The 15,319-nt window shown below is 41.7% G+C and overlaps 1 pseudogene; it reads left to right on the top strand.

The window, feature by feature from the left end:
- The first annotated feature begins 9,599 nt into the window (after window positions 1–9,599).
- On the top strand, window positions 9,600–9,718 carry LOC118607990 (annotated as a pseudogene).
- The last annotated feature ends 5,601 nt before the right edge of the window (window positions 9,719–15,319 follow it).

Here is a 15,319-nt window from a genome sequence, read left to right as displayed (position 1 = left end):
ACACATTTCGGTTTTGTAACAAAACATCTCTGATCCTGACCGCTTTAAACATCACCGCTAAGTCGATCATAGATATCTGGATCAATCTGCGCCGAGATCTATTAGACAGATAATTCCATCGATGGAACTTGCTCTGCAATGTCACTCTTCAGGCAGAGATTCACATTTGCCAAGAGAATCTTGCTGTCCCGTGTACTGTACAGCAGCCTTTGACCACAAGCAATAAAGCCTGACATGACGATCAGACAGGCACCGAGTGTTCTGACCTCAGAAACAGCTTCTAAGTCAGACGAGGAACTCGGTTTCATTTCTCTATAATCATTTCTTGCTCCTGACCCCAAATGATACCCTGCGAGCCATCCTACGCTGTATTTACTGCGAACTTTTTCTCTTAAGCTGTTTGATGCTCCTAAGCCCCTAAACATCTTAATGTCCACGGTGTCCCCTTCCTTCCCCTCTCCCCCTAGTAGACTCATTCTCATCCTACTAGCTTACCTGTCATGTGCTCTTGGGGAGTCTTTTGAGAACTCGTACCGTCAGGCTCTGTACGCCTTTCTGAGCATCCCTCGCCCTTATCCTCTCCATCATAGCTCTCTGGTCATGCTAGGTCAGCAAGATCATCTACTCCACCGACCCTGTGCCTTAACTCTGCACCCTCAGGCTCAATACCCGGCATGGTGAGAATCGGCATATGGTACGTGGGAACCTTCTAACTGAGAGGTCGGGGGAGGGGGTTCTATTTAAAACCACAGCTACTATTTTGACCAGAATGATTACATGGGAGTGTAAATATGTTCAATTTCTCATCAAGCTTTACACTTACGATCTGTGCAATTTATTGCATGTGCATTACACTTGGAAAAAAGCCCTGTTGATTTTTTTTTTGATGTAAAAAGAAGCAAACTCCCCTTAACTACCTTCGGTCACATTCGTTTTCTAAGGGAGCACCCTGGTTTTCTCTGGGTAGGTGGCTCTTTGCTTAGGGAGTTGCTTGCTTGCTAAACTTCTTGTCCCCACACGAAGGCTGTGGCATCTGGAGTTTCCTAGTATGGCCATTTTAACTCTAAAAGAAGATGTCCCCTCCTAGTGCTGAGGACTTAGAAACTTTATGCCATTTTGCTTTGTGACACTTTTCAAAGTCCTTTCATATCCACTCTTCTCTTTGGTCTTTAGGACAGTAAATATCAATATGGCCTCCACCCAGGACAGTGATCTCAGCCTGGGGGACAGGTGCCCATCACCTTTGAGAATCTGCAATCCTGGACAGAAATGTACTGGTCACGGGCCCGGGGGCCGGGTGAGCTGTGCCAGAAGTCCCTAAGCCCACAGGACAGCAGAGGTACAAGTGAGCTGGTGTGTCACCCACCCAGGCTGGCTGAGCTGTGCACACAGGCTTAGGGGTCAAACCCAGCTGGGTCAGCATCCTGGAATGGCTGTGCGGCAGCTCGTGTGACCCTAAGGAAGACGCTTAGCCCTGCAGAGTCTCGGGTCCCTCCTCTGTGAGATACTCTTAGTATCCCATAGCACTGGGAATCACAAAGGATATTATATAAGTCTGCTGCAGCTGTTGTAACAAAAGACCAGTTCTAGAAGCTGGAAAATCTGAGATCAAAGTGTCAACAGGGTTGACCTATCCTGAAGGCCTCTCTCCTTGGTTTGCAAATGGCTGTCTTCTCCTCGAGTCCTCACGTGGTTGTCTTTCTGTATGTGTTTCCTAATCTTTTCTTCTTATAAGGACACCGGCCATATTGGATTAGGCCTCACCCTAAGGGCCTCATTTAACTTTAATTGCCTCTTCAAAGACCCTGTCTCCAAATAGAGTCACATTCTAAGGGACTGGTGTTTGGACTCCAACTATGATTTGGGGTTGGGATACAATTCAACCCAGAATAGATATCATCCCAGGTTCTGGCACCAGGAAGTCTCACTAAATATGTGCAAGGGGCTTTTGCTGTTACCATACAATTAGTGCCTAGGGGACAAAGGGAGGAGGAACATTTACATTCTAAAGGATCCAGGGCAACAGGAAGCAGACATCCTCCTGAGGCTTTCTAAGACGTGAGCAGAACAAACGTTGCTACGACCTGCTGTGGACTCGCCCTGCCTCAGCCCTTATTCTAATCAGTATCTCATGAATGCTGGCGGTCTCCTGGACTAGACTGGGAGTCCCCCAAAGCCTTGCTTTCTCCAGTTCTCTGTTCAACCCCTAGAACAAATGAGGGGAACGTGACTCTTGCCATCCTTATCTTTTTACATAGGGACCCCAATAGTGCCTTCTGATGCCAAAAGCCTGTTTGGGTCAAGGCCGTCCAGCTGCTGGCGTCTGAGGGCAGCTCAGGGCAGGTACAGTGGCCCCTGAGCTGTGCTCTCCAACATGTGAAATTGGGCTCATTATATCTGTTCGCTATGGTCAGTTTTCTCCTTTGCAAAATGGGAATTATAACTAAGACTGGCTACATAAATTGCAGGGCCCAGTGCACAATAAAAATTCAAGGCTTCCTGTTCAAAAATTGAATTCTGGGACGGTGACAACAGAGCACGAGGCCCTGTGGGACCACCTAGGTTGCTCAGCCATGAGGCTGGCCTTAGTTCTAACCTTGGACCTTCTCTTAAAACCAAGCAGGTGTGTGCTACATGATAATCCTGTACGAACGGCCAAGTGCTGGACTTGAAGACTGAAGAACTTCCCGTAAACCAGTGTCTTCCGCTTCCTGGCGTTTGTTGGGCTCATCTGGACTTTTCTAATTAGTTTCCTGACTCCACCGCACTTCCTCCTCATCCCCTTTTCAAGACTTCTCACCCAGTGTGCATCCTTGTCTGTGGGCCAGGGCGCCCTGAGAGGATCAGAGTCCCAAGGGGAGCACCCATTCCCTGAGGCTCAGACCCACAACTGTGCCAATGCCTCTGCCCAAGGGCTATCGCAGTCCTGCTTATGCGACAACCTAGGAAATCCCAGCGTTCCCTAGCAACAAAGCTGAACTGGAGCTGTTGCTAGGGAAACCCTGGGATTTCCATAGTTACCAGAGCCCAGTGAGCATCTCTGCTCCTACAGCTGAATATATCTGGTATTAGCAGAAGAGGGGAAAGGGGCGCAGAGATTCTGTTGCTAAGGGGGTCAGGCTGCCTCCTCTGAATCTCATTACATGCGCAAAAGGGGCAAACGGGTCACCGGGGCAGGACCACTCCTCAGTGGCCGGCCGGCTTGGAGTTGCATAGACTGCTGGTACCTTTGGCACAGAAATCACCACGCTGTGTTGTCTCTACACATCTACATGCCCTCCCACTCCCAGGAGCTGGGATCTCACCCAGGCCGTGTCCCCAGCAACCACCACAGGGCAGGGTTCCTTAACCTTTCCCTTGATGGTCTAGGAAAGCCTGTGGGGCCCCTTCTCAGAATGATGTTTTTTTTTAATGCGTGAAACAAAATAGGTAGGTTTACAAAGGAAAGCTTTTTTTTAAAATTAAAATGTGGTTTTCAAAATCTTTTCAGAATCACGATTGTGATATTATAAAAATATATGTATATCTTCATTGATGCATTAAATAATAAGATAGAGCGGCAGGTCTAATAATTATTGTGATTTGTAAGTAGTGACGAGTGTAAAGGATATTCGGAGAGACCTGCTGGCCCAGTAACGTGAAAATATCGGGGATTTCTCTTGGTGAAAAAGTCACAGGTGTGGTTCATCTTCCTGTAGTTGGTCACCTGCATTCGTTATCCACAATGCTAATTTCAGGTACAGGTTAGTGAATACAAACAATACTCTTCTCCCACTTATTCCATAGACCTTCTAAATTCTATGGAGGTTGTGAGCTCTGAGTTTGGACCTTGCACACTGAATGAATGAATGAATGAATGAATGAGTGAATGGAAAATGAATAAATGGAAAAATGATGAAAGAGTCAGAGCTGAGTAATTTACCCAGGTTCCTTGAGCTGAGAACTTTCAACAAATCGTCTTGGAACAATTGAGTATCTATAAGCAAAAGAATGACATTGGACCCTCATCGTATAGCATATACAAAAATGAACTCAAAATGGACAGAGATGTAAACATAAACGCTAAAACTATAAAATTCTTAGAAGAAAACATAGGGGAGAAACTTCGTGACGTTGGATATGGCGATGATTTCTTGGACACGACGCTAAAAGCCCAGGCACCAAAATGACAAATCGAACTACGTGAAAATGTAAAACTGTGCGTCAAAACGAACAGACGACAGAATGAAAAAGCAACCTATGGAAAGCGGAAAAAAAATATTTGCAAATCTGAAAAGGGGTTGATATACGAAATATGTAAATAACTTTTACAAATAAAGAACATGAGGACGGGGAGTTAGTGTTCAATGGGGACAGAGTTTCAGTTTTGCAAGATGAAAAAGTTCTGGGGATGGACAGTAGTGTCAATGCACTGAATGCCACTGGACCGTACACTTGAGAACGGTTCGGATAGCAGAGTTCGTGTTATGCGTATTTTACCACAATTCAAAAGATCTGAGGGGGAGGAGGAGGGAGATTCTTGGCTTGAAAATGCCTTGAAAGGGAAAAACCTGCCTGTGAATCCTGCAACCTGAGACTGAGTGAGCTAGTATCTGGGACAAATGACCCGCATAACACAACTGCCTCGTGGGACATCAGAGAAGGCGGCCAATGACAAGGAATCCTGCTCCAAGGGACTCTTTGGAGGGCCCTGAGGGATCTGTCAACAGCTCTGGGCTCTCGCGCCTTCTAATCTTCTCACTTTCCGGCTTCTCATGTCCTGCAGGCTGGGCTGAGACCCATGTAGCCTTAGTGGCTTCTTAGCCCAGCCCCTGGGGAAGCCAAGCCAGAGGAAGTGTTACCCTACAATCCCATGACTGGGTCATCAGAGGGGTGAGGGCCTGGTGCGCCTGAGCCCCTGCGTGGGGCGGCCTCATAGGCCACAGAAGCTCCCGGGCACAAAGGCAATGTGCATAGGGGGCGCCAGCATGGCAGGGAAGAGCCTTGCTTGAGGGGTGGGGAGGCCTTGGGCCTCAAAGCGAGGCCCAGGTAGAGCGTGGCAGGAGGCAAGGCCGGGTAGGGGGCCAAAGCACTTGCTGTGCAGGACCCTGTGGGCCATGGACAGGGGTTCGGACCTTACTCTGAGCAAAGTAGGGAGCCGCTGGAAGGTGTAAGCAGGGGAGAAATGTGATCTGAGTGATCGTTTTGCTAAGATCTATCTGATGAATCTGTAAACAGCCAAAAAACTCCAGCCGCAGGTGTGGGGCTCTCGCATAGTCCTCCCCACAAGTGGCCTTTCTTGGCAGCTGCTGAGGCACAGCGGTCAGAGGCTGGGGCCTGCTGTCCCCTCCCGTGTCAGCTTGGGCTTCTGGATTTGTGAATTGGGGCTCTGGGTCCAGGCATCCGTTGCAAATTCGTCAAGTTAGCGAGGGTGGGGGGGCCGCCAGTGGGCTCGGGGATGCAGGGGCAGCTGCGAAGGCCGGTAGCGAAAGCAGTTGACAGAGGCTCCTTCAGATCCCCTCCGAGGCCAGACCGCCCCTGGGCAGGGTGCTGGCGTGCAGGGTGCTGGCGCGCAGGGTGCTGGCGGGCAGGGTGCTGGTGCACAGGGTGCCGGAGGGGAGGGTGCTGGTGCGCAGGGTGCCGGAGGGGAGGGTGCTGGTGTGCAGGGTGCCGGAGGGCAGGGTGCTGGTGGACAGGGTGCTGGCGGACAGGGTGCTGGCGGGCAGGGTGCTGGTGCGCAGGATGCTGGCGTGCAGGGTGCTGGCGGGCAGGGTGCTGGTGCGCAGGGTGCCGGAGGGCAGGGTGCTGGTGCACAGGGAGCTGGCGGGCAGGGTGCTGGCGGGCAGGGAGCTGGCGGGCAGGGAGCTGGCGGGCAGGGCGCCGGAGGGCAGGGAGCTGGCGGGCAACGGCCGATACAAATGTTGCCACTTCTCTCTGCTACACTGGTCTCACCCTCAGGGAGAGGCCACCTCTCCCCAGGACCTTTGCTTCACACGTCCGCTCAGACGCCACTATTAGAAACCCTGCTTCCTACTTGCAGCTCTGCAGGCTCAAATCACTATGCAGGTGACGCATTTCTAGGGACACCATCTGCCATCATCATTGTCACATTCTGCAGTTATCCGGTGAGGAAAGGATTGCAAACTATCAACTGTATTTAGCAACACAGACAGTGGAGATGAAGTTACATTCATTCGTTTAACTAAAATAACTGTATTGAACATCTGCTGTGTGACAGGCACGGCGTTAAGAAAAACAGAAAATAAAGAACAGTAACAAGTGGGAACGAGCCAGGGTTCAAAGAAAGGGAGAAGTGTAGGGCCAAATCTGTGTCCTTTCTGTCCCCTCGATTCTTAAAAGAGGCTCTGGCAGCCCTACCAGTGGGTACATATGACCCAACCCACCTTCCTTCTCACAGGGAGGCTTGGCCAGGTGGCGGGACCCTGGGAGACCACGGGCGCCAGCAGGCTCAGCCCGGAGCTGGGGAGAGGGATGCTCTCTGACTGCTTCCTTCCTCCTAGTGGGGGCGGCCGGGAGAACCCGCCGCTCTCTGCCTTCTTTCTGTCCCCATTTATTGTATATTTGGATTGATTTTGACAATTTTATTTTATGCGTTGTTTCTACGCTTCTTTTTTTCCCCCTTTCCTCCTATCTATCAGACCAGTCAAGGTTTTTTTGTTTGTTTTGTTTTGTTTTTCCTTTTTTTCCCCTCTACTGGTTTGGAAGTTACACATTCGAATTTTTTTTTTTTTGAGTGGTTTACCCTTGAGTATTCAACATGCACAATTGACTAAACAAAATGTAAAGTTAATCATCATCTTTACACTCCTCTCGAATTGCTCAGAGATGTTATAGCATCTTAATTCTGGCTGCCTCTTCCCATCTTCTGCGTCGCTCTTGTTCGGTTACTTTGTCTTGCTTCTGTTTTCCTCAAATTAAGCATTTTCTTCATCATGCTCTCTATTGTCCTCATCATCATCGTCCATATCATTTTATACATATATGAATGTAAAATAAATTTTATTATAAATATATTTTATTTGCTTAATAATAGCATAGTATGATTTATATAAATTTATAAGTATAGTGTATTATAATGATAATTTATATAAATAAGGATTTATTAATATATAAATATATAGGCACCTTCGGTGAACCCATTATCACTGTTGGGCGGATAATTGAAAGTTGTGGCAGGAGCGAGGAGCTGCCCTCACCTGGCTTCCTTGGACACGAAAGCGCACAGTAGGGGCAGGAATGGCAAAGGAAGAGTCTACCTAGTGTTCTAGGCTGAGTATACGTGAGAGACTTGCTTGCAAGCCCCTGCGCACCACACTCTGGAACTCCCAGACATCCTTGGATGATGCTCTGATGTTACTGACAGGTTCGTCCTCCCAGCTGGAGGCCAATTAAGGGATCAGATTATTTCTATTTTATTTTATTTTTAATTAATCAATCAATTACTTATTTTTTATAGTGACATTGGTTAACGAAATCCAATAAGTTTCAGCTGTATGCTTTAACACTGTGTGTTCCCCTCCCGTATTTACGTTACTCTCTGTCCCCACATATTTAACCCCCTTTACCCCATCTACCTTCTCTCTCCCCTTCCCTCCTCCCCTCTGGTAGGGATCAGATTCTTTCTGTCCTGAAATATTTACCAAACTCTGTATGTCAAAACCAAGAAATTATAGGGCACAAATCCATCACGTCACAAAACCAAAAAACGACTCAGAAATGGGCAGTGAGTGGCCTGATCAGAGTCACGCCATTCTCCAGCACATCATTCTCCAGTCGCTTTGAGCCTTCAATCCTGCTCTGGCCCCCATGTCTCCATACTCCATCTATCTCCAGGTCTTGGAAAGTCCTCAAATCAATTCACTTCTCTCCACCTGCACTACCTGCACCCCAGCCAGTTCAGAAATATTTATTGAGGGCTGAGTATTCTGAGGCACCATTCTGGATATCAGGACACAACAGGTGAATAAGTCGAGGTCCCTGTCCTCCAGGATCTTACATTCTGGTGTGTGTGTGGCAGGGGGAGGAGAGGAGAGGCAGAGAAAGAGTTGTGATTGATGGCTAACAACTAAATATGCGCATGACCAAAAACGCTGAATCGTACAGTTTAAATGGATGAATTATATGGTATGTGAATTATATCTTAACGAAGCTGTTTAAAAGTGCCCAGGGACCATTTGTGCTTCTTTTAATGTGAAACTCCTGTTTATTTTGCCCATTTTTATAGTAGGTTGTCTTTTTCTTGTTAATTTATAGAGGTTTCTTATATGTTCTGGATACCAATTCTTTGTTAAATATATTTGTTTTAAATATATTTGTATGTGTCAAATATACATAAAGAAAACTGCATATACAGACAGTTTAGCAGTGATTATGTAGCTAATACCTATATAACCACCGCACAAGTCTAGATATGGAATATTACCAGCAATGCAGAAGTCCCCCACGTGAATCGCAACCAACTTCCTCCACACTAAAAGGGAGCTTTGTGATAATCGTTTCCTTTTTTTCTTCCAATTTTACTAACTTCCAATACATTTATTAACAATATTGTTTAGTTTCACCTGAAGTTGAAACTTTTTATTCAGGTTTAATTTAAAAAAAAAATAAGTTGCATAGATTTTAAGTTCACAGTTACATGATTTTTGGCAAGTGCCTATGCTCGTGTGTCCACCACGAAAATCAAGTCATAGAACTTACTCATAACCTCTGAAAGTTTCTCCATTCAATTTCCCATTCAACCTTCCCTCGTCCAAGGCAACCAAAATTCTGATCTCTATCACTGTAGATTAGTTTTGCATTTTCTCAAACTTTATATAATTGAAACCATGTAGTATAAATATTTTTGTGTCAGAATTCTTTCCTTCAACATAATGATTTTGAGATTCACTCATTGTGCTGTATATATCAGTATTTTATTCATTTTTATTGCTAAATTCCATTGTAAGGATGTATCAAAATTTGTTTAACCATTTACCTGTTAAAAGACATTTAGGTTGTTTCTATTTGGGGCTGTTATGACCCTGCTATGAGAAAGAAATATTTATTTAAGAGAAAACAACCAGAGGTAGAATTTCTGAGACATACAGTTGGTGAGTGTTTAACTCTATTTAAAAACTGCCTGTGTTTGGTCAGATTCCTGAGAGATTTGTTTGCAGGAAGATTATTAGAAATACTTTCATGAGCAACACTGTGAGGGAGTAAAGGAAATAGGGAGGGAGAAGTAACAAAGGAAGAGTTGAACTGGGATTCAGTCACAATAGAGACTTCATCCAATCCCATGGGGAACTCTGGAGCTTGCAGGGCCCTTCAAAGTTGTCCTGAATTGGGGCCTAGTCCTTATACACCTGCACTGACCAATTAGTCATTGGATGTAGTGTTCTCCTGGGGAGAGTATGTAACCTTTGGTTAGATTAAAGACACAAATTAAAAAGCAAAGATTGTGATATTAACTTAAAAAGCATGATTCAATTAGATTTTCTCTAAAAATTCTACTTTAAACATGAAAAACTAGATAAATCAAAAAATAAAAGATACACCTAAAACTTACTGGATTTCATTAACCAACGGTACCATAAAAAAATAAATTTAAAGAAATTTTAGTCTGCGGTCATGCTACCCTGAACAAGCCCGATCCCGTCTGATCTCTGAAGCTAAGCAGGGTCGGGCCTGGTTAGTACTTGGATGGGAGACCACCTAGGAAGACCAGGTGCTGTAGGTGTAAAAAATAAAAAATAAGGAATTGTAAGCTGACAAGGTCCTTGCAATCTGTGAGGTCAACCAAGGGTTGCCTCACCTAAAAAAATATATTTTTTTAATAAAAAAAAATAAAAGAATGATAATGATCTATGAATCAGCTATACTACTATCATATAAAATAGGTATCAGAACAAGGTATTTATTAGGGATTAAAAATAGCTGTTTTATAATGATAAAGAGGTCAGTATACCAAGAAGACATACTGATCTTAAGTGTGGATACACTTAATAACGGAACTTCAAAATAAATGAAGCAAAAACTTATAAGAGACACAAATTCACAATTATACTGGGAGATCTCAATACCTGTCTTTCAATAATTGATAGAACCAGTATATGAGAATCAGTAAAGATACAGAAGACTCGAACAGCATTATCAACCAACATGACATAATTGGCATTTATAGAACACTTTATCCAACATCATCAATATACACATTCTTTTCAAAATACACATTTTTTTTAGGTATATATGAAACATTCACTAGGAAAGACTATATACTGGACCATAAAACAAATCTGAAAAAATTTAAAGGATTGAACTATAAAAGTATGTTCTTATACAACAACGGAGTTAAACTAGAAATCAAAAAGAAATCTGAAAATCCAAAAATATTGGGAAATTTTCAATTATACTTCTAAATATCCCATGGATCAAATATAAATCCCACGGAAAATTAAAAAAATATTTTCGATGGAATTAAAATGAAAATTCAACACATCAAAATTTGTGGATGCAACTAAAGCAGTACTTAAAAGGAAATTTAAATATTTATATTAGAAAACAAGAACACAATGCAATATATATATATATACACCTTACTGCTAAACTGTACACCTGAAACTGGATTTTGTTAACCAATGACACCATAATAAAAAAAAAAGAAAGGTTTTCTGTCTTTCCAACATCATGTAGGTTTAGTTGACAATTAAAATGACATATAATCAAGGTGTACAAATTGATGATTTGATATACATAAACATTATGAAATATTCACCACAATTAAGCTAATTGTTACATCTATCACGTCACATAGTTACCATTTGTGGTGAGAACATTTAAAATCTACGCTTTCAGCAAATTTCAAGTATTCGATACAATATCGTTACCTATAAAGTCACATTGCTATACATCAGATCTCCAGAATTTATCTTGCATGACTGCAGTCAATGATCTAAGATTCAACCTTATTACACTAGATAAAGAAGAGCAAATTAAAATCAATGTAAGCTGGAAAAAAAAAGAAAAGAAATGACATTAAAAGCAATGACACTAGGTTTTTCCAAAGGTCAACAAACTTTTAAGCAAACCGTTCAAAACAAAATGAGAAAATACACACGTTATCGATATCGGCAATGAGATAAGCTACATAACCAGAGACCCTATAGCTATTTGAAAAATAAGAGAATATTATCAACAAGCTTATGACAATATATTCAAAAACTTACAAGAAATGAGCAAATTCTTTAGAAGAGAAACTACCAAGAATGTAGTAAATAATATGAACAGCCCTATAACGTTTAAAACAATTAAATTAATGTATAAAATCTCCCTGGCAATAAAACTCCAGGCCCAGATGTCTTCACAGGTGAGTTTTATCAAATTTTAAGAAAATAATCATACAATTCTATACAAACTTTTCCAGAAAATTGAAGAGGATCGAATACTTTCCAACTTATTTTATGGGGCTGTTATTATTCTGATACCAACGACGTACATAGATAAAACAAAAGAAGAAAAAAGGAAAAGAAAATAAAACTACAGACCAATATCTCTCATCAATTTATATGCAACAAGACTCAAAAAAATATTAGTAAATCAAATCTAGAAATGTGCAAAAAGAATTCGACACCATTACCAAGTGAGATGTGTTTCAGGTACACAAGGCTGCTTCCACATTTGAAAATCAGTCATTGTAACCCACTATAGCAATAGACTAAAGAAAGTCATAATCATAGTGATTTGAACAGAAAAGGCATTTGATAAAAACCCAACACCCATTTATGATAAAAATTTTCAGTAAATTAGTGATAGACGGAAAGTATTGTATTTCGATAAAGAACATTTACAAGAAGCCTACAGATAGCATTGTACTTAAAGGTGAAAGATCGAATGTTCTTCCCCGAAGATTATTAACAAGGTGAAGACGTCTGCTCTTACCACTCTTATTCAACACTTATCATAACAGCTAAAATAAAATGATGACACCAAATACTGGTGAAGATGTGGAGAAACTTCATCATGCATATATTGCTTGTGGGAATACAAAATGGTAGTCACTCTGAAAGACAGTTTGGTAGTTTCTAATAAAATTAAACATGCTGTTTACTTCCCAGAAATTGTGCTGTTGGGCATTTATCACAAAGAAATAAAAACGTAAGGAGGAGATTTGACTTCAATACTCAGTCTTCAGTCTTCAGCAAGTCCTCGTACCCAATGTCTGAGTAACTGTGGACCTGACGGTCTGGCTCCAGCCCCACAGGACCCACCTTCTTCCATTCTCACACACCTCTTTCTTAACTCTCCCCACCATCAAAAAAACTCACAGAAACAGACATTTTCTCAAAGCAGGTTGTTTTTATTTTAATCATTACCGTAAGTGTATGCAGATTGGTATAAAATTCAATGGCTATGCAGTCAGCCATTTCTCAGCAACCAGACCTCAGAGACAGTTCTGAAGTCTCTGGCTTCATTCTGAAGTCCTGGTTGCCCAGGCTGTCACTTGGAGCAGTAGGCTTGTCCATGACCTCTTGGTCTGCTCTGGCTAATTTTGACGTAGTTTCTTGTTCCACCTGTGATGATGGCCACATAGTGTTGGCCCTCTTATCCTTTCCTAGATTTAATCAAAGGGATGGAAGTTTTTGGAGAGGCTTTTTTCCCCTCAAACTCCTTTGAAGGGGTCCTTTTACCCCTATGGTTTTCTTGGGCACTTGAAAGGACAACAGGGTGAGCACAGATGGAGATTGGTTTGGGAGAAGACAGTGGATGGGAACAAGGGCTTCAGGAGGAAGGATGTGCTCTGAGGAGGGGGTGCGTGCTAGGCAAAGATCAGGAAGGAGCCACGTGGGGGTTTTTAACGGGGAAGAATAGGAGAAGCATGGGTGAGGTCAGCTCATCTTGACACTCCCTCTGGACCTGGGTTGACAGAGTCTTCCGTTTCTTGCGCCCTTAGGTGTTGCAAAATTGTGCTAGGAGTTTGTGGTATCCTGGTCCCCTTTGCCATGTCATCACCGCCCAGTGATCTTCGCTAGATCTCCTAAACTCCCTACATACATTCTCTTGGACAATGAGGGGTCATGACCTTCCGCTATGATTTGTCAGCAAAGCAGTCGCTCGGGCAATGGTAGCCCTGGGAAGGAGGCTTAGACATCACAAAGCACCATCCTGACATGCCCATAGCTGGGGAATAGGTACCGGGAGGGGCCATGATGCAGCTTAGATATCTCACGATAGTAGCCAAAAAGTGGATAGATGGTCTTCAGTGTATATGAGCAATCCATAGGTGGGAAATGGGATGATTCACCTCTCCATGTAGACGTGAATGCATCCACATTACCTTGGAGGAGTTTTAAGTTTCAAGACTTCCGTGAATAAGCTTGCTCCTCTGAGTATCCATCCTAGTCTTGTTTCAAATCTGGGGATTTTGTTCATCTCCGCAGATGTAGTATTGAGGCTTGGGTTTTAACAGTGTACAGGGGATGAGGAAGATATTCCCATAGGGCAGTTGCGCTGGATGTTTACATGTAGGAAACTAAAACCAAGACTAATGGTTTTAGTTTCCTACATGTAACTAGTGTGGGGGTGCCGGGGGGAATTGTTCAATATCGTACTTTAAGTTTTGTCCAGTGAAGCAAGGAGGAAAAAAGATGTACAATTGAAAAGGGAGAGTAAAACTTTCTTTATTCAAAGACCACAAGACAGTTTATGTAGAAAATTCTATTAATCTAAAAAAATGCTTCTAGAACTAATAATTGAGTTTAGCGAGGTTGCAGAATATAAGATCAATATAAAAATCAATTGTATTTTTTATACCATAGCAATGAAAATTTGAAATTGAAATAAACAACAGTGCAATTTAAAATAGCCTTAGAAAATATGAAATGTTTAGAGATAAATGTAAAAATAGCTAGATGATCTGAACACTATAAAATATTACAGAAATAAATTAATTGAGGCCTAAATATATGGATATAGATATCTTATTTGAGTGTTGGAAAACTCGATATTGTTTAGATATCAATTATCTACAACTTCATTAATATGTTCAATGCAATCCCAACAAAAATTCAGAAAACTTTTAAATAGACTACTGTTTGATTCTAACAGTCACGTGAAAATGCATAAGACCTGTATAGTTAAAACAAAGTATAAAAAAGGGGAACAAAGATGGAGGGGTTATATTACTTGATGTTAAATCTTATTAAAAAGTGGTAATAATAGTACGATGTGTTATTGGCATCCTGATAGAAATATATCAATTCAACAGAATAGAGACTGCAGAAATAGACTCAAACATGTACCGACATACAGACAAGCAATTTTCAATAAAGATGCAAAGAGAAGAAGGGAGAAATTGTCTTTTTCAACAATTGAGTCTGGAACAATTGGATATCCATATACAAAAGATTAATTTCAATCCATATCTCAAATTATATAAAGTAGTAACTGAAAATGGATTATATATATGTAAAACTAAATCTGTAAATCTTCTAAAAAACATAGGTAAACATATTTATTCTCTTTGGTTAGTCAAAAATTTCTTAGATATAATAAAAAAGCCCAACCCCTTAATAAAAATATCGATGAATTGGAGTTCATTCAAATTAAGATCTTCTGCTCTTGAAAGATATTGTTAAAAGAGTGAAAAGACAACCTACAGATTGGGATAAAAGATTCTAAAATAAAATATCTGATAAAGTTTATGTAATCAGAATATATAAAGAATTCTCAACACTCAAGAAGAGGGAATCAAGCGATTCAATAGAAAATGAGCAGAAGATTTGACATCTCTCCAAAAGACATACAGAAGGCAGATATTTACATAAATAGAAGCTAAACATTATTAGTCATTAGGAAAATGCAAATCAGAACCACAATGAGATACTACTACAGACTATTAGAACGTCTAAAATAGTAAAGACTGACCATAGCAAGTATTGATGAGACTGTGGAACACTGAAATCTCATTATATCTGGTAAGAATGTAAAATGATGCAACTATTTTTAAAAAGAGTTTCCTGGTTTCTTAAAACGTTAAACGTACACCCACCATGTGATATAGGCATCCTACTCCTAAGTAATTATATAAAACTTCTAAGATGCAAAATAACCTACTCTGACAGAAAGCAGAATGGTGGATACTTGGGAATGGAAGGGAAGAATTACAAATGGCTATGAGGAAGCTTTGGAGGTGATGAATACGTTCACCATCTTTATTGTGGTGATGGTTTCCTGGATGTACACATGTGTTAAAATTGATTAAATTCCCATTTTATGGAGTTTTTGTTTGCCAAATATACTTCAGTAAAACCATTTTCTTTTAAAATTATACTCTTTGCAGAAA

This window comes from Rousettus aegyptiacus, unplaced genomic scaffold (genome assembly GCF_014176215.1).
Source record: "Rousettus aegyptiacus isolate mRouAeg1 unplaced genomic scaffold, mRouAeg1.p scaffold_m13_p_9, whole genome shotgun sequence".
Taxonomy (NCBI): Eukaryota; Metazoa; Chordata; class Mammalia; order Chiroptera; family Pteropodidae; genus Rousettus; species Rousettus aegyptiacus.
The sequence above is the reverse complement of the archived record's forward strand: the minus strand, read 5'-3'. Positions and strand labels throughout refer to the sequence as shown.